This window comes from Lepisma saccharinum, chromosome 8, assembly GCF_977018435.1.
Source record: "Lepisma saccharinum chromosome 8, izLepSacc3.1, whole genome shotgun sequence".
In the NCBI taxonomy this organism is placed as follows: Eukaryota; Metazoa; Arthropoda; class Insecta; order Zygentoma; family Lepismatidae; genus Lepisma; species Lepisma saccharinum.
The window spans coordinates 62,765,760-62,791,350 of record NC_139236.1 but is presented as its reverse complement, the minus strand read 5'-3'; the positions used below and the strand labels follow the sequence as shown (position 1 = coordinate 62,791,350).

At 39.9% G+C, this 25,591-nt stretch overlaps 2 protein-coding genes across 2 annotated transcripts in view; one reads left to right on the top strand and one right to left on the bottom strand.

Moving 5' to 3' along the window:
• Zip99C (Zinc transporter Zip99C) overlaps positions 1–25,591 on the top strand; it is an 87,560-nt gene that overhangs the window by 723 nt on the left and 61,246 nt on the right. The gene's annotated exons all lie outside the window — the stretch shown is intronic.
• Positions 1–25,591, bottom strand: part of FipoQ (F-box/LRR-repeat protein FipoQ) — a 118,098-nt gene that overhangs the window by 65,159 nt on the left and 27,348 nt on the right. The gene's annotated exons all lie outside the window — the stretch shown is intronic.

The window sequence follows — 25,591 nt, the reverse complement described above, 5'->3', positions numbered from 1 at the left end:
GCTATTCTTACTCTGACCCCCTGTCATTGGCCACACTGGTAGACTATGTGGGGCTGTTGATCCACTGTACCCCTTCGAGAAATATGTAGCTTTTTTTTTATCGGCAGATTTCTATGTTTTACGTAATATAAAATTGGGGTATGACTGAAGATGACCGGACCCCCCCCCCCCCTCCGATTTTCTTCATATTTGGCAGACTTACTAATTGAGGCCTGCTAATGACGAATCTGAAGTTAAAATTTGTTGGAAATGTCTAGTAATTGCAAAATAATTGCGAACCATTGACGCTAGCCCCACGAACCATTGACGTGTGGTTAGGTTAGTTTCGGTTAGGTTAGGCAAACATAGTTAAAATTTCGTGTCGTTGTAGTATCAGGATCTAGAAATTGCAAAATAATTGCAAACCATTGACGCTAGCCCCATGAACCATTGACGTGTGGTTAGGTTAGGCAAACATAGTTAAAATTTGGTGTTGTGCTAGTATCAGGAATACATATATATATATTTGCTTGTGAAACAAAAAAATTCGCAAAAATTGACTGTTTCCATTCCGAAAACTAACGCCTTATTTTAGCTTATTTTGCAATTTCTAGACGTTTCCGAAAACTTTTAACTTCAGATTCGTGATTAGGAGGCCTCAATTAGCGAGTATGCCAAATATGAAGAAAATCGGAGAGGGATCTGGTCATCTTCAGTCTTTCCAAAATTGGTTCCAGCATGCGGAAAACACAAATAAGTGAGATATTTGATCCCAAAGTATGGCCCACGTAAGTAACAACCTGACATTTTGGAGCATTTTCGCCGCATTTTATTAGTAAAAACTGCTTGTATGTGCACTCAAATAGTGAAAGAACACGTCGAAAATAACTAAGTCCCAAACCTAATGACGTAAAATTATAGCTGCTGTTGTGGAATGCCATGTTAGGTGCTATATTCACTTGCACGAAATCTTCAGGCTGCTCTGCTTCACAGTAAGTTAACAGATGTACTTTACTACCACACATTTCTGCAGGCTAAAACAACAAAATCTTCATAAACCAAGGACAATATTTCACTTTCTCTGAGGGGTGTGTGGGGGGGGGGTTACAGAGGGTCAAGGGTACCTACTATTTTTGCAGGTAGTTTAAATGGAGATGTGATCACCATCAAGTGATGAAAGTATTTTAATAAAATATAGGGTTGATGCCACCACAAAATGTATGATGTTTTCTCTCTGTTGTATACATTGTCAAAAAAACAATGCGATTGTTAGAGATAACAATGGGGGAGTTTTGTTGAAAGAAGCATATACTGACATTGCATGTAATTAATCACTCTGCTAATCTTTAAAAATCGGTTTTTCCTGTTATGCAATAAGGGCAAGTCCATGTTATGCAAATTACATATGTATTGCTATGTTTGTACCATTTCAGTGGTAAAGGCATAATATATGTCTAGTTGTATAGTTGAATCTGCTTCATAACAGATTGCCGGTGAATATGTGTTTTGTGATTGCTCCTCTGTCTGAATTTACACTTGATTAATGTGACACTATTATAGTGATTTCATAATGTGACTTGCATTCGAGTAAATATAGACCCAAATCCCATAGTAATCTCTTGCTAGTTCCTGCTAAAGCAAACAGAATCGAAATATGTGAAGTGCTAACACCTTAGACGATAGGCTATATTCTGCTCAGAAACTGGTCGACAGCCATGAAAGAGCTGTGGTGTGTTACCTATCTGCAATTTAGTTAACAATGTTTCTCTGTCTCTTTAGACCAATCACAACAATGATGATGATTGATGAATAGATGAAAGTAATGAAGAAAGTCACAGGAACACGCATATTTAAAATGAGATTCAAACCTGGGACAAGACAACAAGCAGAGCATTTAATGTGTGCAGTCCCCAAGGTGGCAACTGAATGTTTGTGAATATACAAAATTCATGTGTATGTGTGAATTATATAATCCCTGGGCATTCCCATGTTACCTGTGTGACTTTTTACACATAAAGAATGTAAGGTTTTAGGTATGAGATTGGATTAAAATATTCATGATAAACTGATTTCATGGAATATGAAGTACTTTGGGATGTCTGTTAACAAATAAAGAGGAATGAGTATGATGACTAGACCTTGGATTTTTAGGTTCTAAAAAGTGTGCTTTTAGCTTCCTTAAATAGGCTCTAAAAATCCTAAAATAGGTCCTAAAATTATTAGTTAGGTTCGAAAAGTCCTGAAGTAGGTTAAAAAAAACTTAAAATAGTTCAAAATTCCTGAACAATACTGATTAGTTATAGTCACCGGCAATGAGCTAATAATTTTTGTTTGTGAAATATGCATTCACAAACATTTAAACTATAATGCAATTAATAGCAATAATAAGTTTCAGATGATCGATTTTGTTATTTGTATGGAGTATGACCATTTTTCATGGATTGCTCCATCCATGTTCAGAGTATGTCGTTTAAGAAGCTCGAGTTTGAGAGGTTTCAATATGAAGTACTGCGGTGAGTTGTATTTGATTTTGGACATGTTTATCGTAACTCTTGTGATCATCAGATATAGTTAGTTCTTCTTCGCTTATCATAAACTGCACTACAACACCATAAAACTTGAATGAATTCGATATTTTCTTCTGAATTTAGGTTTTTTTATTGGATAGTGGCAGAAAAGCAAAGTCAAATATACTAAATCAATATCCCTAGGATAAAATGTTTGCTTTGTCATCTCTAGTATGTAATTGTGTATGTATTTCACTTTAGTGGTAAGTGTGATCAACAAGTCGTTTCAGTATTAACACCAAAACTGCACTATATGTTAGTAAAAGAGTTTTGGTTGTTTTTTTAAAATGATCCTGATTTAGCTATGCATTTAGTTGAATATTTTTTTAGAGTTTGACTTTTGGATACATTTTTTTCTCCAATATATCTGTTGTTCGCATGCGATTCATAGACAATGTCATTTTTTCAAGTAACTGAATATAGTTAGCAAAAAAACATATTGGAAAAGTCCAACACAAATCAAAATCAACTGTCCTGCATGAATCTACAGGATTCCCATAATTTATCACTATATACAATATATTGAAGCTGTAATTTCTACAGATTGAATTTAATAATTCCATATAGATAAGATGTAGAAACTTTTCATGCCTTATCAGTTATAATTGCCAAGCGTTATCTAACTTTACAGGTGTTAAATCACTTTTCAATCTTTAGCACACATTTTAAGATGTTCCTGGTTATACAAAAGCATTAATTCCTCATAAAATTTATAAAAAATATTCATTATTGAAGCTTGAATATTCATTTTTTTATGAAAGTTAGTGCTTCTAACAGAGTCAGCACTTGATATGGAAATTGCTGTCTGGGGGGGTGTTGTGTCTAGCCTTGGTTGATTTGGTTACTTTTACTTTGCTTTTCTGCCACTTTTGGCTAACCATGAAGATAAGGATGAGTGATGATGTAATGAAATTGATGAAGGGTCACTCACAAGGAACACCCAGGTTGGGATTTGAACCCAGGACCCCTGGCATCGTAGCATCCCTAGCATGCTGTGGTAACCACCCCACGATGGGGGCCGGTTGGTCCAGCCTTGGGTCTAGCTGGTGTGATTCTCCCATAGTTTAATATGGTGACAGTGAGACATTTGCGAAAATCTGTATTCCATAGACTTCAAGCATGGAGCAGAGGTACATGTAACCAGTGATTTATCCCCCCCCCCCAAAGAAAACAAAAATTCACGAAGGTCCGATTTATTGTATGGTTGCCTATATTAAGGAGTTCATGTTTACTGTGAGAAATAACCAGTAACAGTTGTGGAAATTCATTCCCATGTGGTAATGTTGAAGAAAAAAAAGGTTCTATGCCAATTGATTTAACGTTTATAGTGTGTGGCACCAGTGTTAGGTATTAGGGGTTGAGAAACAATAAAAATAAACTATGACTGAAAAAATAACATTTCTTACGTGCAAGACCCCATTCCATTGCATATAAGTCTACGTTATGTACAGAAAGGCTAACTGGGACTGGACCTAAAGTTTAAAGTGGGATCCGAACCACCAAGTATGAAAACCTGAAAACCTTGGTGTATGGTAAGTTCCCCTTTACAGCCTCATCTGTTAATAGGTAAGGGGATTTTATTCTCGGGAACAGCACAGTTTTAGTTCTTGTTAAGTAATGAATGAATAGATAAGTTTTAAAAAATGAGTGAGAAAATTTTTAAGTGACATATTTTATCTTGTTGTTTGGGGCCTGTCCTCGGTTTTGTTGTGCGATGGCAAAAATAGCTTATGTACTGATGTGCCATAATATCTAAATCAACCACCAAGAAGGGTGGAAGAAACGATCAACCCCCCTCCCTCCCCAACACATCTAAAAACAACAACAAGTCGGCAATTAACTTACTTAAATGACGACGAACCCCTCCGAATCATCTAAAACAAACCCTGAGCCATCATGATCGTGGTCCAGTGCCGGATCTACAACCCGCAAAACCCCGCAGTGCGGGGGACCCGGAGACAAGTAAGCTTTTGGGGGGGGGGCTCAGCCATTGACATAGTAGAGGGTTCGTATATGCGCATATAAAAAATAAACGTAGTCACTCAGAGGTACAGAAACGAATACAATATACACAGGTAAAGTTAAAGTTACCTGTGCATGTAGCACCGTGCAATTGAGGCACATTTAGGATATTGAGGGCAGGGCCCCTCATATTTTCGATGCCGGACATCTTAGAGGTGATGTGATCAGCACCACGCTCCGACCGCATTTACCCCCCTATAGGGTACCATTTGATTTGATGCTGGGTGGACCATGGATCAGCTTTTTGCAGGGACAAAGCCGGAAAAATTCCGGCCTTAGATCAAATCAGACTACAATTTCACGAGAAATGCTGTGGTGAAGGTTTCTTCAACCTATCTTTAACCAGGAAAGAGTTTTGACTGCATGATTGTAACAAATGTATCATTCTACAGGTGTGAGAAAATAGTGTCATCCTATATATCACATACCTTTCTTGAATCCATCATAGTAGGTGACAACTAAAGAGTCACTCACCCTTACACGAGAGAAGGGTGCTCTCCAATGAAAAGAATGCATATGGACTTTCGCAATGAACGAATCTGAGGAACAATATTAATCTGACGAGATACGTGGTAAAGTGTGAAGTGATGGAGCTTCAATTCAAATTTTCTCAGCAAATTAATTCCATGTTTGTGTATAATGCTGACATATCTTCCTGCTCGCATTGCTGGAGTGTGCTGTGTTACCATACACTTTGCAAGCTACATTTGCGTAGCATTCCACGATCATGCACAAAAGGAGGTCAGGATGAGGTAGCAGACGAACGTGAGCGGCGAGACATGCTGGGTGAAGGATACTGCCTACTCTTGCAGATGAAATGGAAAAAAAAAATTGCGGTTTATTCTTATTGGTTGTCTATCGGGGCCAGAGTTAGGTCGGCAAAAATGCTCTATTATAATGGCGCAAGACACTTCTTTCCTTTATCTTTACTTCACTGTTTATTGCCACTTAGATTGAGATTACTTTCGTAATGCCACCTTTTAAATTTAATCCAACCGAAATAGGTCAAGATTTTGAATTACCTGATGATGTTTAGGATTTATGATTAAAATTTGAGCAGATTTTCAGTCGAAAAATAATTGCTCATTTGAAAACAATGGAACATTATTGACAATTGCCATTTTTAACCTTCGATTTCAAGTTGCTCAAAGGCAAAATTGTTAATGGGGGGGGGTCATATTAAGGGGATTTGCAATCAGCACTTCGGCATTTTCTGAGATCTTTACTGCTTTCATTAAAAATGTATTTTTTTCTCAAAATTTCGTCAGGGGTTGTTGTCCCATAAGCTTCCCCTTGTGTACGCCAGTGATGACAAAGATTCCTCATATCCTCCTGACTCGGTTTATGTTTGCGAAGTCCGAACGGTACGGAACGGAGAAACCAAGGGGCGACGGTGGTTTCTAGGCACATGGCTTGAATTCGGACACATTTCCCTTCTGTCATTGTGCCTGCTTTTATGCGTGCGTGCAAATTGAATCATCGTATGCTTTGGCCTTTGCGCGATGATGCTGTTTTCAGGAACGTGACCCAGAAAGAGAAGATCGGAAGAAGGGATGTACAAACGTGATGACGTGCAAGGGCAAGAGAGCGTGCCACCAACACGCGAGGTGGCGCTACGATCTTTTGTGGTTCGTGAATCGTGACTACCAAATACTTCCGTCACTTCGCTGTCCATTTTTCTTTTTTGTCCTTTGTTGCGTTGCTGTCTGCAGAATCGTCCACTTTTGTTTCCTATTCGTTGTTATTGTTTATTGATTTACTTTATTTTACTTCGCTTTTGTGCCGCTTTTGACTAATTTGCAAATATGGTGATGGGGACACTCACAAACATCCATGCCCAGGTCGGGCTTCGAACCCGGGACCCAAGGCGTCGTAGCGCAATGTTCTAACCACTCCACCGCGGGGCCGGTTCCCTATTCGTTCTGTAGCGGTTAGTAGTAATCCAGGCCCGTCGTGCGGTCGATTCCTATCATCGACGAAGAAAACAAAACATACTCTCGTGAAACGTGCCTGATCAAATAGGGAGAAAGAAAATACAAAGAAAAATGCATATTTAAGACTGTGTGCTGAAAGAACCGTTGTCGCCAACATTCAGTGTTCTTTTCAGTTAGGTCTTCTGATGACACAGTGCCTCCCCGATGGCGCATTGGTAGCGTCGTTGCCTTGTAATCAAGGGGTCCCGGGTTCGATACCCGGTGGAGGCACATAGTGGTTCGGATTCCACTTTAAACTGTAGGTCCAGTCCCGATTAGCCTTACTGTGCATAAAGTGGACTTAAAACAGCAAATCAATCAATCAATCTTCTGATGACACCAGTGATTTGTGGAAAGAGAGGCTAATCGAGATGGGTCGTGGCCATAAGAGTTGAAAGCTTGAAAGTTAAATGTACCTCTTGGAGTGCGTAGTAATTTTTTTATTCGATTTGATTTATTTTACTTCGCCTTTCTGCCACTTTCGACTAATCGCGAAGATGAGGATGTATGATGATATGATGTAATTGCTGAAAAGGGGACAAGAGCATCCAAGCCAGGATTCGAATCTTGAACCTCTAACGTCGTAGCAGGAATTTTGCCTTCGTCTTGTAATCAAGGAGTCACGGGTTGAATCCACAGTGAAAGCACATGGCACAATGGTTCAAATTCTTAAACTCTGTGGTCAGTCTTGTTTGGCCGATCTGAGCATAAATTGAACTTATAACAAACTTAGAAAGAAACAAAAAACAGGAATTGTATACTTTCTCTGCATTGTACAATGTGCCAGTGGCTTTCACAATTGTTAATGAACTTGGTACATGTTATGTGTACTGAGAAGCTTCAATAATAATTCATTTACCTTTGCGGATACAATCTAACAATTATACGAGCTTTATCAATTGTTGAATTTCTATTACTGTGTTGCATATACGAACAGGATAAATCAAGTTGGTCCTCAGACAACGGTTTGTTTTTTATACGGTATTGCAAGTGCTGCTGAATGGAAACATCGTCGCCTTGTAATCAAGGTGTACCGGGTTCGGTACCCGGTAGAGGCACATGGTGGTTCGGATTCCGCTTTAAACTCTTAGGTTTCGTTCTGATTAGCCTACCTGAGCATAAAGTGGACTACAAACAAAAACTCTGCGGTCTTAGCTTCAACATCACGGATGTTTTGAGCGCGAAATTTGAAATGATTTACTATATTCATCTCGAAAACTAATGATAGTAGAGTCACAAATGATACCTAGTTTTTTTCAGTGTAGATTAGGCTATAATGCCATGCTAATAAAAACACTAATGTGTTAGTAACTACTTTTTCAGTCAAAAAAAATCAACGAGATGGCTCCGATACCATCCTTGGAGTGAAGGATAGTTCTCGCAACTGTGGAACCAGAAGTTCGCTTTATCTTGACTAAATTTTTACAATGATTTGTAAGATTGGAACGACTTGTTCGAGATCACGTCTCAGTTCACCTTCCTGAAGTACATAGCCGTTAAACCACTTAATTTCAACAACTGCAGATGATAACACCTCTTTTTTCTATCGTGGAAGATATTGTCTTTGAGATTGGACACCTCTTCTCGCCTCTGACGTCTATCTTTCTTGCTACTTTGTAACCTCAGCGTTAGAAGGGAGCCACTTGCAGTGTCCACACTGAATCATCCTTCTTCTTTTTTTCGTGTAAAGGAAAAAAAATATATACGGTGAGATAAGGTAGGCAGGCTTTGTTGTTAGGTAACTTCGCTCGCTGCTTTCAAGCCTTCTGTGCACAGGTCAGAAAGGCCGGTTAGTTTCTTGGACAGTGTTGCCAGTGTTTGTCAGTTACATCCAGTAAAACTGCTTATTATTATTATTATTTTACGTCGCCTCCCTGAATCTTTAGGCTAATCGCCATCATGAAGATTAGATTAAATTGATAGAGGTATTCCTCACGAAAACACCAAGACGTATTTAGGGGGGTCCGGACCCCCCGAAAAACTTATTAAATACCAAAATTAAATAATATAAATATACGTTTTTAGCATTTGTTCCTTAATCGAAGGTTATTTCCGCCGAGGTGGTTGATTTATTTATTTATTTTACTTCTCTATTTTGCCACATTTGGCGCTGTCGATCTTGCTGAAAGGCAAGGAATAGATTGGAATCATGCGGATTTGAATAATAGTACCAAATAATTTTTATCCACGCTACTGTTTATAATCATATGCATAAAACATTAATTAGGAACTTTACTTTTCGTCAACTAGATCTAACATCCTTTTTTGTTATTCGATAAATATTCAATTCTTTATCTTTTTGACATTGCAGTTGTACCCACGATTTCTAGGCTCCAAAAATGTCCATAAGAAATAAGCAAAAAGCATTAAAAATATGAAGAAAAGCCCTGCAGGAACAAAATTAAAACTTAAAAATAACATGGGTTACTTTCTAATATTGCGAATGCAAAATCTTACATACAAAATTCGTAACATTGGTTGAAGATTATATAAGTTTTGTAACGACATAAATCGACGCTATCATAATTTATGCATTACTTATTGATTTTCAAAACAGAAGAGTGTTTAAAATTCACTGTTCTAACTTTTTTGGCACAATAAAAGTTTTAGTGTATATCAACAATTATCTCTGCAGTTATTGAAAGATGATGATTATACTATTTTGATACTCAGGAAAAATATCCTCTCACCTTCGCAACAAGTTATTATATTGTGACATACATCAGGGTTGCATAGTAGTTCACCCGCCCTTAAAAATGTGAGGTTTCTCGAAATCCTCACATGCACGTAGTGTTCTACTGAATGAATGAACCGAACTCTGAACCCCTTGATTATAGGACGATAGCATGAGAAGATCTATTATCGGGGAAGTCCGACAGAGTGTCCATTTTTATGGTAGGACAGGATAGTGGCGTATTAGAAAATAGCGAATTGTTCATTTTCGGGGGCTGTGGCTTTAACAGTGGAAATATGTGGTTACAGCTCGTTAACGAACGGCGGTTAGCGCGGCGGAAAGTAGATCGCGTCTGCCAAAATGAGGATGCAATATCCGCGTAGCTGGAGCCGATAGCTATGTAATGAAAGAAGCTCATACAGTTAAATAAATAAGCACGCATCTTGTTACAAGAGATGTTGGAAATGATGTCCTCTTGCATCTACACATTTACGGCATTTTTAAGGAAATTTTCACTAACACGTATCAGTTCATCTTCCAAAATTGCTTCAATTTACCTCCTGATATTTTCTTTCAATTTTTCTGTGTGGTTTGAGGTTTGGAAGCCTGGTATCTCGCCACGTAGTACGTCATGAAAATGTCTCTTTCTTGTGCAAGGATTGTGGAGGGATTTTTGATTGTACTTCAACGTAGTCTAGTTTCTCTTAGCTTCTTGACAAGAGCAGACCCTCTTTCCCTAAATTTGTTCACAAGTATCCGAACACTGTGTGAAACAGGAACATCTGGGAATTTGCTGCAAAACTTATTTAACTTCCCTACAAGAATTCGTAATGACTTAAGAATCGTGTACGGAAAGCGTAGCATTATTAGACTGCAGAAAAGCACCACTAATACGTAAACTAAAACAAAACAATCTAAAACACTTCACAAACGCGTGCAAACTGGACAACCAGCTATCTGGATAATGAATCACTGGCGCGTCCAGTGGAAAGTCAGCGTACAGCTGTGGGTCAAAATGCCGACAGATGCGCTCTTACTTCCCGCCGAGCTAACCGCCGTTCCGCGGGCAACTCGACCTGTATAATTTTCAGGTGGATGCCTCCCTCCCCCCCTTCCCCCCCGTCCGGACTTGCATGTTAGCGCACTACATCCTTATGCCCCCAAAATGCATCATGGCATGTAGCAATAAGGTAAGGTAAGTATTATATACCTGTATGTGTTCAAAATAAATGTACATAAGAATAAAGAGGTTTTCGTCCGAAAGTGATCGCTGGTTCCACCACTAGAGGCTACAGTGGTAAGTTGTCGACTTGCAATCAAGGGGTCCAGGGTTCGTTGGACACAGTGGTTGCGTACAGTTTTTGGTCAGTAGAGACATAGTGTGTAGGGAATAACTTCTTGATCTGACACCTGGGCACACTTCCTCTGCTGTTTCTCATGGCGACCCTGTCTTCCGATCACGTGCAATACACAAGCCGCGATACAGCTCTGTTTACACTAGCGATAAGTCGGCGGATTCGGCTCTGAGTCAAGCATCTTTATATCCTCTCGACCGAGCGAAAAAATCTTCTACTGGTTGTTAATTCCGAATGGTTCGAGTGCCGTCACGGTACGTGAGCAATCAAAAATCAGCTGTACAAGATTGTTATCTACCGAACTTTGTAACTATCAAGTTGAGTGTTTAAAGAATGATTACGGTCTAGTAGCAAACAAGTGGTCCCCACCCCACTGCCATTGATAAATGTTCTTGTCGGGTGAATTGTTTTTCAATTCTGTAACTTCCTTCATTAAGTTGTCCGTACACGATCAAATGTTTCTTGAACAACACGTTGGATAGCACGCTTGAAGCAAGTGACGTCAGGCCACGTATCATATTTCTCCTTGCATTCAAGGCTAACGTTCAATACTTCTTATTAAAGGACGAATCTGAATAAAGACTTTCATGACAGATGCTCTTATTTCGATAATCTCTTTCAATACCTGGTCGACGCTGTCTTGAAAGGCTTTTTTAGAACCGTTGTTAAAGAAGAGTTCTTGAACGTTAATAGTGTGTACGTAGAAGGAGAAAAATAACGTGATTTGATGGTGTACGGAAGGATTTACATTTATAATACCGGAAAAATATATGACACTTCTTTCGAGCTTTTCATCTACGTGGATGAACATCTTCCTTTGGAAAGGTAATTATTGTCTTTATTACGAATAATCTAGCCAGCTTTGAGGAGTGCAATATCTGACCTTTCAAGATTTCCAATAAAGACGTTCAACAACACCTTCCAATTGATGATTTTGTCGGGTCTTGAACTCTTCGGTTCAATGAAAATTTAATCATGCATGCTTTAAACTCTTAGGGTGTATTTTTGGTCATAGCGCGCATCTAAGGAGTAGGTTCATCTCATTTTCAGAGAAATTAATTTTAGTAGAGTTCATTATTTGTGATTTATTTATCCCCTTATATGAGTGTGAAACATGCGGTACCAAGATGTCCATTTAAAAATTGATACGAGAACTAGATCGGGCCTGTTGAGACTTGTAATCAAAGGGTCCCGCCTTCGATTCTCGCTAGCGGATACATTCGGCTGTTTTCACTTTACACAATAGTTCTGATCCCACTATTAGCTTATAGAAACATAAAGTAGACTTAAATTTGACGATCTTTGAGACGAAACTCTTCCATACTTGTCGAGACAGTACCGAGAATCAAGACGGATCTTGGAGAGTCTCGGTCTCGTCTCGAGTTGTAAATGCTTGTCGCGTTCTCGGTCTCAACTGCGTATTTTTCTTCTACGTCATCAACTGAACTGGTTAAGAGCCCGTATCACCGCTGGTGACGATACCTAAAAAATAGGTTCTTGCGTCGACCTTCTGTGCTCGAACAGTCATGTGTGTGGCATTTAAATTTTACTGAGTTAAAGATCAAATATGAAATTTGTGCTCGAACAGTCATGTGTGTGGCATTTAAATTTTACTGAGTTAAAGATCAAATATGAAATTTGTTATGTCGTTAAGCCTTTTTTTAAATACATTATTTATTACGTAGTTTTCCTTATCTCAATTTCGTAAAATTCACTTGCTCGCCAATTATATGTAATAACTTAAATCAACATTTTAAAGAACAAGAAAGCTTCTACTGTTCTTCTACAGCAAAGAAATGAAACTGATCTTACATAATTTTCTTTAGAATGTCTGTAGTTTTTCGACGTGCAGAGCAATGTATGTAAATTTTAACTTCGACTTTTCGAAGCTGGTCGCGCTAGCCGTTTCCCCCTCTGTACCGCTCGCGCCCCTCATGAACCCCCCTCCTCTCCCGTTCCTTTTTTCTTTCACAATCGGCCAGTCTTCCTCAAGTGGCAAGAAAACCGCATGCTGAGAGCTAGGAAAAGAAAAAAGAAGGCAGGGAAAGGTTTTGGGGGGGAGAATCAATGGTTTGGGCGATGCTTGTAAACAGTTCTTCACTACGCGATATCCTCATACTAAATCATGATGGGGTTGTAGTGCAATGACAACAGTGAAGGACGGTGGATTTCCCCAGTATATTGTTCACAAATGGGAAGGGCTGATTGCACAGACTGAAATACACCTTTACAAAAGGTTTGCCCGCGAAAGAAAAATTGTGCCACATTATAACTTTTTTTTTTTTGTGAGAACACGAAAGTCCATTACCAAGGGATTTTTTTTAGGGTGAAGGTGACTTTACCCAAAGTTTTTAGGTAAATATTGTGTAAATTCTATCTGGTGGTGGATTATCATCCAGTCATGCAAATGAATGACTTTTTAGCTGTCGATCATAAATAAGTTCAATGAACGTTCATTGTAAGTTTGAGATATTCCTGAGGGTCAATGGTAAAAAATACTTGATGATCTGTTATGGAAATAGTGCTGTTTTTAAAAATTTTGAACGTCCGTTCAATTTAATTTCGAATTTGACTCCTTTCATGATTTGTAAGTAGGGGGATAAAATATATTTACTTAATACTTTACTGCGTTATTTTATCACCAATTACATATATATATATATATATATATATATATATATATTACAGTCAGAAATCACAACATAAGATAGTTCTCTGTCATCATATACAAAAATACTTTTAGGCATAGGTCTTATGTAAAATAAAATACATTAATTATTTGTTGTTCTTTCTTTTCCAAAGACATTATTTAGTGGAATAATATGACAGACTTACTATTGATAATGACCATACAAAACACACCATAAAAATTTCATTCACTTTCAACTTTCTGGGGCCGGCCACCGTGGGGGAGTGGTTAGCACATCGCGCTACGACGCCAGGGGTTCCGGGTTCGAATTCCGGCTTGGCCGCGGATGTTTGAGTATAAATAATATTATTTTTACCCTAGTTGTTATTATTCTTGTTATATATGTATATGTGTGTGTATGTGTCCATCTTATTATTTTGTTTATTTCTTTTCCGGTTGATATCCTGATGTAAAATGGATTTTTCTGTATTCAGGACTTTTCAAATAAATAAATAAATAAATAAAATAAATATCATCATTTATTCCCTTCTTCGCAAATTGGCCAAAAGTGGCACAAAAAGCGAAGTAAAATAAAGCAAATCAATCAACTTTCTGGATATACGACAAATAGCACTATTTCTGTATAAGGAATTTTAGGCGTGCTCAGATCCTCCGATTATGGGGAGCAAGGGCCTTGATAAGAGTTCAGCTGACGAAATAAAGCCTTCATTCCATCTCACTGTTTTTATTACATTGATGGGAACAAAACAGGGTCGTGTGTGTCCCGACGCACCTAAAATCACTTTATTAGATGAATTTCAACTTCAGTGGCACCATTGTTCTCTGCTGGCGCTTTATTTTCCATCTCTGCCGTTCAAAGACTATTGTACGTATAAACGTGGTTTAGTACCGCAAATTCAAAAGAACTACACATAATTTATTCATGTGCAATATATGGGCAATTTATTCTGCAGACACATACAGATAATACAACTAAAGAATGAAATATGTGGAGGTGTTAATAAGAAATTTGCTAGTGGGAGAGTCCAATTACATAGGAAGTAATACACTACCCTTTCCTTACGTAGTTACTTGGAACTTTCGTAGGTTTGAAAATAGTATTTACTTTTATTTCTATAAAAGCATAATGTTGTTTAAGAACTGTTATTAGATTCTTGTGCACTAAATTTCTAAGTGAGGCTATTAAGGGGCAACTTCTCACTTCCCCCCCCCCCCCATTTACTCACCGCATGCAAAAAGTGTGAATACTTTTTTGCTGAAATGGGAAAATGAACCACAGCAAGAAACTAATAAAATACGTCTGTTTTTATGAACAGCTGCAGAATTATCTACAAACTTGTTGAAATTCACAGTTTTGCTAGCTTGTACTCATTGGACGAAATACATACAGCCAGGGACGGAGCTACAAGGAGGTTAGGGGGGATGAAACCCCAACAACATATCTAAGCTCCCTGTAGCCCCCAGATTTTTATAGTACGGTAGACGCCTTTCGATCGAAAATTAAAGAAGTAGAAGCTATCTTACGTAATATTTTCCATTATAAAACTTCCCTTAGGGCAAGGCCATTGCAATGTTCAAGTACATTTCCTGCTTTTATAAGATCGCAAGATTATTACAACGTGTTGTACGTAAAATCGTGGTTGGAGGTGACAGCTGCAGATCTGCATGGATCAACAACTAACATTGATTATTTAATACGTACTAAGTAATTGTTAAATCACAAGTCTCCAAACTTGCCAAAAAAAATTTACAGATACTCTGCTGCCTATCTGGTAGGTGGATGTGTTCAGTGGCTGTGGGATTGCTGTTTGGTTGTTGGAGGGTCAAACGATGACAATACGATGCCTACGAAGTTAAATGAATTATTATCCTATGTAAATCATGTCACTATTTTTGGAACGAGTGTTAAAAATTAATTTTTATAAGTTGGAGGATGTTACCAATTGTATTGTGAAGGTAACACTGAGAGAACAAACATATTTTCAGTGCAAATTCACCTACACTAGGAGACAAAAGCATTGACTTTCAATATCATTGACATAAATCAATGGATACAGTTGCAGCTCTCGCACTGGGCAGATGTGATTAGTAGTGAAAATAGCTACCAATAGTTTTATATATGTTTCACATCTGATTCTTCTCCATGGAATAGAAATTGGCCACTCGGCATAAATTATTTTCCAACGTCATAAATAATAATTTATTAACATGAAGACCTAGGCTTACAAGGAATAAAACTGCCCAAGCTTGCTGATTTTTGCACTAAATTGCAATGTTTAGTTGCACAGAGGCTAATCGGGACAAAACCTGCAGCCTATAGTGGAATCCGAGCCACTTAATTAAATGTCCCTAACCGTGGATCGAACTCGTGACCCGTCGATTACAAAGCATCATTATTACCGCTAACCGAGGCGGGAAGGTTCACTTATAATCTTTCTAATTATTAACATTTAAGAGTTAGTTAGTTTCTTTAGTCTTTTAATTCCTTAATGTCGTATTTTTGCCTCTCGGATGTTTTCAATAACGATGTAACGATGAAAGGATTGAGAAAACATCGCTGACAATTACGTTCATTGCAAATACTCGAATGAGAAACTACAATCAGAGAAGCTGCCCCCCGTGGCGGAGTGATTCAGTTCTTTTTCACATGCATGCTCGGATCCGGAGAGATAGTTCGCAACTATGAATAAGAGGAGTGTACAGTTAACAGAATCAAGCATATCTGGAAACTAGTAAGCTGCGTGAAAACTGACATACGTGTATTTCAGGATAACTATGATAGATATGAACAAGAAACTGTATTAGCCTTACCTGCGGATGTTTGAAAAGTCCTGTAGTAAATTCACAAATTCGTCGTTCCGGTTCAATATGAGTAATATGCATTGGCTGTAAATAGTTTTAATTGTATCAAAAATGCTAAAAGTACACATTTTACTAACTACACGACTTTCCCAATGATTCCAAATGGCTAACTTGGATTGATGTTCATGTGCATTAGCATTGGCCTCCGTGGTGAAGTGGTTAGCACATCCGGGAGTTCGAATCCCGGCATGGATGCTCTTTGTGAGTGTCCGTTCATCAGTTTCATCATACAATTCATCCTCAGGCGGAGCACAAAGCATGACGCCTTAGGTTGTAAGACACGTTTTTATTACGTTAAGAAAAGAAAGAACATCAAAATCATCTCACTTAGGATAATCCACCAACTGCAGAAAACACAAAAGAATGTCTTCCGCCTGTTCTGCACATGTGTCGCAACAGGGTGAATAGCTATGCACTACTACAAAACATCGTCATTATTTCCCTAGTTTACAGCACCATACAGGAGAGATATCCTGCTACTCGATGTTATAAACTTTTCCATATATGTTAGTCAGAGGCGTGCGCACGGGCGGGGGGGGATTGCCCCCTAATCACGGACGTTCGCAGATTTTTCCACAAAGGGACAAGAAAGGTATTTTTTCATGGGGCATATTACCCCGATACTAGTGCTGTCCCCTCAAAAAACACCACTTGAATTTGAAATTATCGCATTCCTGCGTCCCCATTACATAATAATTAATGTAAATTACTATGACTGAAATCTAATTATACTTGTGAAATATATACTTTTAGGTTGACCTTCGTTTTCAAGGTGTGGTCATCCTTGCCCCCCTTCCAGACGTTCCATGCCCCTATATTATTATACTTTCACCTAGAAATTTAGTGGAGAGCAATATTGTCGCTGTTATTAAACAATATTATACTCTAAAAGGAAATGGCGCAACCACAATGGGACAGGGGGGCATTGCTTATGCCTTTTTCCAACCTTGGACGGAAATCATTGAATTAAAAGAAAGCAAGACTAGCAGAATCTACTAGTAGCAGGACAAAAGGATACTCAAGACGGAATTAGTTTTCACGTCCATCTTGCATTATTTCTTCCAGACGGTCTTCCAGACGGTCAGGTCACTTGCAGGGGGTTGCAGAGGGACATTTGTCCCCTCGACTTTAAATTTTATACAAATAAAAATACATTTCTTAAAATTTTCTTTCTCGCTTCGCTCGCGGTACCTGCTTTTCTTGCAGTCTTGTCAACTTCCGAGCCGTAACTAGGAAGTAGCGGGAGTTGGCCCTGGGCGCCGAACAATCTGATTGAGAAAAATTGTAAAAGAGAATGCCATGCCGTCCCATGATTTTTTTTGCGCCCTATTAAATCAATACTGTTTTCAACTTTCAAAAATTTGGATCGAAAAATGTTCTTGCTCTCTTCGCTCGCAGTTTCTTTTCTCCAATACATTGTAAATTACCAGAAAGAAAGTAAGTACGAATAAGTAATTCAGACAGTTGCTGCTATAACAGTTTGGTTTGGAGGAAAACGAGCGCTCACATTTCAGAGACAATCTATATAAATTTTGCTGTTGGTTTGTTAAGGGGCGGATGAATAGATTACGTAATGTATTTAAATAATATGTTAATACCTAGGTATATATATATATATATTGTAGCGTGACGTCGGGTAAGGTACGGGATCGAGTCACGCCGGGACGTAGCTCAGGTAAATACAGTAGGTCTTAAGTTTGACTTGGCTAACCACCTCTACCCTTAAGGAGGCTGATGAAGGATTGTTGGGAGCCTGTGTTGTTGAACGCTACTCACCCCTTGCTGTTGGTCTGGCCCTCGGCTTCTGGCGTCGGCGACGGTGACAGGTGTCCGCTGGAGATCGAAGATGACGATAAGAGACGGCAGGCAATTCGGCGACTTGTTTGATTCTTGCAGATTCTTCGGTTGGCTTAATCCGGACTGCTTGTGGACTTCTCGCTTGTTGCCGCCTCGTACTGTCGCGATCTCTCAGCAGGCCGTCGTCCTCTTCTCGTCGATCAGTTTGGTGGTGATATTGGAGCGAAGTGAGTTGTTCTATTCTCTGTTCATTAGAGTGGATAGTGGTGTTGGGATTAGTAGGGAGAACAGCATCTGCAATTAACCTAGGGTGTTGTCCAAATAGCAAAAAATAGGGGGAGTTGTTCATGCCAAGATGTGTACTTACATTGTGGGCATGGGTCGCGCTAGCCAAAAGTTCATGCCATTTACCTTGTTTTTGTACCACATAAGTTTTCATGATGGATTTCAAGTAGTGAAAAGATGATTCGACTACACCATTTCTGAAGTGGGCAGCAGTATCAACAAATTTTAATGTGACACCAGTAATTTTGGATAATTCCTGTATTAATTTGCTACAGTTCGGGGAGCTCCTGTCAAGCATAATCGTCTCTGGAAGACCAAAAATGAGAAAAACATGGGAGACAAGAGCATTAGCTATTGAGTTGGCATCATGGTTGGGGAGGGTTGTAGTTATGGCAAATCTGGTACAATTGTCAACAACGGATAGAAAATATTTGTGTCCTGTGTCAGAGGTTGAAGTCAGTGGTCCACACACGTCAATATGTATTTGGCTAAAGGGATGACTAGCGGGTGGGCTCGTTTGCAGTGTATGTTGTACGGCTCCGTGAGCTCTTTTTGCTAATTGACATTCAGTGCATTTGCGTACTGCAGCGTACACATATTTCTTTAGATTAGGCCAATAGTAGCGTAAAGAGAGATGGGAGTATGTTTTAGCAGCACCTTGATGTGCGGCCATCATTTTGTTACAGTGAATTAATTGAAACACTTCTTTTCTTAGTTTTTGGGGAATACATAACTGTCTTCTATAGCCTGGTGAAAATTTAGTGTTCCTATAAAGGATTCCATTGTCAAGAACAAATGAGTAGGCTGTTTTCTCTAATTTGTGATCAGCATCTGGGTGGTTTTCATGAATTTTGATTAATGCTTGTAAGTATGGGTCCTCTCTTTGTGCCGTACCTATGTCAAAGTCATCGGATTGTAACATGAAGACTTGATTTAGTATGTCCTCCTCGTCTGTGTCAAGGGAAGTGTCTTGTGCTGTGTTGTTGGGCAAGGAAGGGGCTGGGTCTACAGGATTCCTCGATAATGCATCAGCAATACCATTCTGTGATGATGGGATATGGTGGATTTGAAAGTCGAACTCTTGGAAGAAGAGTGATCTTCGAGCAAGGACCCCGGACAACTGTTTTGTTGTTCTAAGGTAAGACAATGCATGGTTATCTGTGAAAACTATAAAAGGTGTGTTGATTAAGAAGAATTTGAATGATTTTAGGACATAAAAGGCAGCTGCAATTTCAAGAGAAAAGACGTCTGCTTTTTTCTCAGTGTCTGTAAGGTGTCTGCTGCAGAAGGCTATCGGATGTAGTACTCCATCAGTATCCCCCTGCATAAGACAACCTCCCATACCCTGGTAGGACGCGTCGATGTATACGCATGAAGTTTGCTTTGGGTCATAAGGTCTAAGAATGGGTGCGGAAATAATTTTGTCTTTTAATGCCTCAAAGCTTTTCTGATGCTCTTCATGCCAATGAAAGTTTACTTTCTTTTTGAGTAATTTGAACAAACATTCTGCGGGTTCCGCAAACCCTTGTACATAGCGTCTGATGAAATTGCATATGCCTAGGAAAGATTTCAAATTCTTCTTAGATTTAGGTGGAGGGAATTCTTTGATTGCACGCAGGATGTGATCAGAAATTTTAAATCCCTTTTGCGACACAAGATGGCCTAAGACTGGAATTTCCTCAAAGCAAAATTTACATTTATTTGGCCCTAGTTTCAAATTGGCTGCACGTAATTTAGCAAAGACTTTATGTAAAACTTGTAGCATTGCGTCAACTGAGTTTGTGTAGCAAATTATGTCATCCGTATATGCAGATATCTCGGAACTATCTATGCCAGATAGAGCCATAGACATTACATTGTTCATGACCTGACTACTTGTCTTCAATCCCATTGGCAGTACTTCATACTCGTAATTTCCACAATTACTAATTGCAAAAGAGGTCATTTTCTTCGACCTTTCTGTTAATTTTACCTGAAAAAATGCCGATTTAAGGTCAAGGGTTGTGTAATATTTCTTGCCTGCCATGTCTGCTAAAATGTTATCAATGTTAGGTGTGGGGAGAGAAGAGGGCTGAATAATTTTATTCAGCGCCCGAAGGTCAGACACCACGCGGAACGAATTGTCTCGCTTGCGCACTAAGAGAACTGGGTGTCGGAATGGACTACCTTCTGACCTGCGAATGATGCCATCTTGTAAGAGCTTGTTAAGCTCAATTTTCATTTGCTCTCTAAGATTCAAAGGGATGGGGTATTGTCTCATATAAGGAGGGTGATTGTCGCCAATGTCAATGTCGTACTCATAAATTGGGGTTGTGGTGAGTTTATCGCCTTTCCAAGCTAAAACATCAGCATAATCAAATACTAACTGTATGATTTTTTGTTTGTCTGCCTCTGATAAGTCAGGGTTAATACTGATGCAAGATGGGTCAAATTTTTTCTGACTTTCCTTCAGTCTTGTGTTGTCTGTATTGTCTTCTGTGCATGCGTATGTCGTGGTAGTCATATCAGTGTTGGATGTGTCTGTCATGTCTACTAGAATGTCACATGGGGTTGCTTGGCCAAGTGGGGTGTTGGATTTGAGTGTGACTGGTTTCTCTGAGGGGTTATGAATTAGTAACAGAGGGGAAGAAGTGTTAAGGAGAGCATGGGGTATGAGGATATTGTATGTAAGGAGTGTTTCCTGAGAGGGTGTGAGTAGGATATTGTGGGGGAGGGGGGGAGTGATGGAAACTGGAACATATGTTCGGGTTCTAGGTTTTAGGGTTACATTTTCTGGGATTGTTACTAAACTGTGTTGGTTGCTAGTAGGGTGTAGTTTAGAAAAAATTACATCAGGGATGGTGTAGGTGTGTGATTTTGTGGGAAGGTTATAGTTCGGAATATGGCCTAAGCGTCTAAGAGTTAACAGGTTAGTACTAAGTGAAATGTCACAATTTTGTGTCTTCAAGAAGTCATTGCCAAGGAGAGGAGGTAATTCTTTGGATTGCACAACCCTAAAAGGGTGGGAGTACCTATATCTTCCTATGTGAAGGGGGAGTATTACAATTTCTGAGATAGGAAGTCTGTTGCCAGTGACGCCTTTAATAATGCTGTGCATTTGAATTTTCTTTGCATTAGGTGGAATTAAATGCTGAGGACAAATACTAATCTGGCTTGCGTTGTCAATCATAATTTCTAGGGGGTGATTATTTACATGAGCGTGAATGAAGAATAGGTTGTTTTTTTCAAGGATAGGAACTGTGTCAAATTTTGTCTTGCGTGTGGATCCGTCCCATCGATTCACACGGTTTTTCAGTTTAAATCGCCCTTGTTTTCATTGTTTGGATTATAAAAACAGTCCCTGGTAGAATGATTTGACCGGAAACAGATCTGGCATTGTGAAAACTGTGAATTTTGTCGCCCCCCGGCTGAATTGTTATTTCCACCTCGAGACCTGAAATTACGTCGCATGCCGCGAGTAGAACCTCTGCGATTGCAATTCCCCTGGCCGTAAAAAGTCGGCCGGGTCTGAAATTGATTACTGTTATTTGATTGTATTTGATCTGCCAGGTTCTGGACAGTGTGACACAACGCTTCAACTTTATTTTCTAATGTTAAGGTTTGCAATTGGTTCGTGACTGAATCTAATTGGTTCGCTGTTGAACCGCCAGATGGCAGAATTGCGTTGCAAGACTGGGAAACGGCCGCGCTGGGGGAACTAGCAGACTGCGTGGTTGGAGTTTGACTTGAGGGGAGGGAAGGAGGGACTGTGGGCGTGGTTTGGACCTGCCACGAGTTGGTCGGGAGAGCTGCTGTTACTTGATAAGGTTGCTGCGAAAGAAAGTTGTATGGAGCTTGAGAGATCTGCGGGAGGGGGGTAGGGGGGGAATACGTCACAAATGACGAAGCAGGCTGAGGTGTGGGGAAAGGATGAGTGTTGCTGACCTGTGGTTGCGTACAGCTGGGAAACTGAGGGGAGGCTGATGCGTAAATGGAATGCATGTACTTAGCGGCATCTATCAGTTTCATCGCTTCACTTTGTTCCTCATTGCGTCTAGCTTGAATCAGCATGTCTTGCCTTTCTTGATTTTGCAGATGTGCAATGAGAGAACTTGTGTCGGTGAACTCTTTGTCTCCTATCGCAGCGATGTGTTTAGATCGAAGTCCCGACACAACATAAGAAAGGATTTGAGGATTCGTCGCTTGCGGGAAGAATTGAAGGACAAGATTTTTCTTGCGAATTACATAATCATGAATGGGCTGGTTAATTTCCTGCTTTGTCTCTAATAAAATTTGGATGGGCATGCTGACTAAGTGACTGCCTTTAAATAATGAAATTAATTCTTTTTTGATTTGCGGAAAGGTGAGGGTGTTGAAGTTTGGCTGCTTCTTGAGATCGTTCAAAAATGTGAGCGCTATGTCTGCGAGGAACAATGGCAACATTTCGCGTTTTTTATTTTCCTCCCACGCCAAAGCGCCCGCAATGCTATCGAACTTTTCAAAAAACTGCTCAACTTCTTGAGGGTTTTTTCCTGTGAAGGGGGCGGGGTATAAACCATGGGGTATATTTACGGACATTATTGACGGGGATGGATTGATGGTAGGGGTGTTAGTTTTAGGTGGACTGGTTTGGGGTTCTGGGTGTTTCTTTTTTCGTTTGGGTGTTTCTAGACCACCTAGAAACTGGGGATAATCGGGATGTTGAGCCTTGGATCTGGTTATTCGGGGGGAAGGAGCGGGCGAATTAATAGCGGAGGCTAAGGAGAGAATCTGGTCAAGAGAACGGTCTAGCTCTTCGTGAAGAATAATTTGGGATTCGTTCATGCGAATTTAGGAAGGGGGAATTTTTATGCACTTATTCACAAGGAATGAAAGATAGTGAGCGGAAGAGAAAATTTACGAGTGGGGAGTTTATAATACGAAGTGTATTATCGAAAAAGAAGAACTTCTAGGGTTGCTACTGTGTGCGGCGGGGATTTTAGATTATGGGGTTTTGAGTGACGTAAAAAAAAATTAAAATTTTATGGAAATCCACGGAGTGGAGCCGGCTATCTCCACCATGTAGCGTGACGTCGGGTAAGGTACGGGATCGAGTCACGCCGGGACGTAGCTCAGGTAAATACAGTAGGTCTTAAGTTTGACTTGGCTAACCACCTCTACCCTTAAGGAGGCTGATGAAGGATTATTGGGAGCCTGTGTTGTTGAACGCTACTCACCCCTTGCTGTTGGTCTGGCCCTCGGCTTCTGGCGTCGGCGACGGTGACAGGTGTCCGCTGGAGATCGAAGATGACGATAAGAGACGGCAGGCAATTCGGCGACTTGTTTGATTCTTGCAGATTCTTCGGTTGGCTTAATCCGGACTGCTTGTGGACTTCTCGCTTGTTGCCGCCTCGTACTGTCGCGATCTCTCAGCAGGCCGTCGTCCTCTTCTCGTCGATCAGTTTGGTGGTGATATTGGAGCGAAGTGAGAGATCGATTTACTGTCTCCAGCGGTTTTATACATTGGATTTGAGTCATAGGTTGGTGGACTTTGCACCTCCACTGTGCACCTGGGGTATCCCTGGATGCAGATGGAAATTTACAGTGGAGGTGCACTCACCGCTGGCGAGGGCCGTTGCCTTGCTGACTGTGCAGAGCCGAGTGGAAAATTCTAGTTGCTCGGCTCTGCATCCGGTGGAATGTGGGGTGAATGAGCGTTCAACTTGCGAGCTTCTGAGCGATGTTTGAGGCAAATTAATGTTTCGACTTTTATGCTCCCAATTCCTTCATCAATATATATAATATACACACTCGCGCGCGCGAACACACACACACACATATATATATCACATCAATGCAAAAAACTAAAACAGTGAGATAAAATGAGGTTTTTCTTTGCCGATCTGACTTAATTTTCAAGGTTTTTGCCTCCCCCCCTTATCAGAGAGTCTGCGCACGCCTATGATGTTGGTACCTTCTTCTAATAATAAAAACAAGTTAAAATAACAGTAATATTAAATTAATAATATTAAAATATTAATTAATATTGTTATCACATGAATGGGAAAAGATGGCATAAGAATAGGAATATAACAGCACGTATTCATTATCTAGCTCATGAATAGTTAAGATCGCTTCAATTTGTATAAAAACAACTAACCTGGCAAGGTGATTGTGAAACAGATAAGGAATTGAATATTGTTTGAATAACGAAAAAGGATGTTAGATCCATTTGACGAAATGAAAAGCTCTTAATTTAATATTTAATCATATTACTTAAGTAGTGGTGTGCATAAATCTTATTTGATACAGTCATCCAAAGTTGTATGACCCCAATGTAATCCTTCCCTTAGAATATGTTTGACGGAAATACACGTCTCTCGATTATACGACAGATGCTAAACAAAACAAGCATATTTACATAATTTAATTTTAGTAAGTCTCTCGTGGAAGATTCGGACTCCCTGGACACCCCGCCTCCCCTAAATAGTCCTTGGCTCTATTACATGTAAGTTGTATTGCGATGTTCGTCAATGTGTGTTTTTCTTCTTTCAGACACTCGGAAAAAGTGTTGTCCTGTCACAGAAACCCTCTCGGCTCGGAGTTATAAACGTGCGGGCTCAAAAGAAAGGTCTATTATGGTCAGAGCCTGACCTTCCAGGCGGGGGGGGGGGGGGGGGGGTGAGTAGCGGACAGGGAACCTTGTCTTCTGTTTCTTTCGACCGAGCAACCCTCCCACCAGTAAAATCTCAAACGGTCTACCATGCAATGGATTTGCGTTCGAAGGGGGAAATGGAATCAATATTGGCAAGACTAGGAAGAAAATTTGACATCTGTGCGGTGCGTTTTTCGAGTGACGCTGATACGGGCTCTTAAGTGATGCATAGAACTTGAATCCAGTGGCGAGATTAGAAAGTCGACCATTTGATGCGCTTGTACCACAGTGCAAATCACCGCTCTAATTATTCGCTACATTAGCACTAATGAAGAAGAAAACATGCTCAGCCTTTTGTAAGTTGAGAGAGAAGAAGTGTTGCCAGAGTAATGATGATTCTCGGTTTCACGACCTACCCCCATGTGACTTATTTGAATTCCAATGTCTTTAGCATACAATAGAGCCACATGTGATTATGTGGATGCAACAACCTGACAGCGAGATCCTGTAAGGGTGAATTTATCTGCAGTTGAAACTCTTTCTAGATGATCATATATTTGAGCTTCGATTAGATCTTGTATTTTAGGCTGGCGTAAACAAGGTTGCAATTTACACCAACCTTAGTTGTAAAGCCCGAATCACACGGAACTGGATTTCCAGTAGAAATGCCCTAGTGGTCGCTGGACTGGCTACCTGGCTGGAAATCGCGGCCGTCGGGTTGGCTGCTTGACTGGTTTTGTCACTCACACAACGTTCTTCAAATTGCTCGTTCATCTTTATATTTTGCCTGCTCTGCGCCTCTTCGGGACTCACT